Here is a 1,041-nt window from a genome sequence, read left to right as displayed (position 1 = left end):
CTCCTTACCTGAACCAATCGAAGGCAGGGATCATCTTGGAAGGCAGTGTTGTCAGGGATGAACTGAAGGCAATATGCCTCCTGTCCAGCCCGGTTAATGGCCTGCACCTGGAGAACCCAAAGTTCATCGAAAACATTTTAACTTTAATCAGCAGGTGATGGTGAAGCTGGGTAGAGGTGAGCTGACACCCAAAATTCAAAATCCACAAAATCTGCTTCCAAGTGTTTGACTGGCCCAGATGGAAATGGTACAGTGAATGTTTTGTATGCATATGTGAACAACAATGTGTATTTCATTGCTGTTATTTTTTTCAAATACATTTTTGATAAATGACTTGCATTGTGCATTTATTAGTAAACAAGACACACTTTGAATTTTCTCAACTTAAATATTTTCAGCACAAATAACTTAAAATGTTACTTCCAAATTATTCAACATTTAAGTCAATTTCACTAAAACAAATTAGTTTCTCCAATATCCATTACTTAAATTTTTTTAAGGGAACTGGCTGTCCTGTTGACAGTTTCTAATGCTTGCCCACCACTAAATAATCAAAAACATCGATTTACCTCTTGGTGGCGCTAATATAACAACTTACCAACTTAAAATTCAGTTTTTCCCAAACTATAGTCAGAGCACTCGCCTCATTACCTCAAATTTCATAACATAAGCCATTTCAGGCTCAAAGATGCAACATTTTATTTGAAAACTCCGCAAAATGATAAAGTAAAATTCCCTGATTCTTTCTGTGCTTTCTCTTTACTAAAAAAATTTTTTATTTTATTTTACGTCCAATGTGATGTAACTTAAACATCAAATTAAAGAATTAAGCCATCTTCATTTCTTTTAAAATAGCTTTATTTCATTTCGAAGGATACAGGCCACATGTTTTATAAAATCTGCAAGTGTAATTTGATTAATCCCATTCCACTTTATTCATTTTTGAAGTGTTCCGTTCAGGCATCTTATTTTGAAAAGGGGACGCAGTCAATGTGTCTCCTTGTGCTAAAGTCGCCGAATCGGACGCGTCAGTTAACGGCG

Source organism: Xiphias gladius, chromosome 13 (genome assembly GCF_016859285.1).
Source record: "Xiphias gladius isolate SHS-SW01 ecotype Sanya breed wild chromosome 13, ASM1685928v1, whole genome shotgun sequence".
Lineage (NCBI taxonomy): Eukaryota > Metazoa > Chordata > Actinopteri > Istiophoriformes > Xiphiidae > Xiphias > Xiphias gladius.
This window is presented reverse-complemented; position numbering follows the sequence as displayed.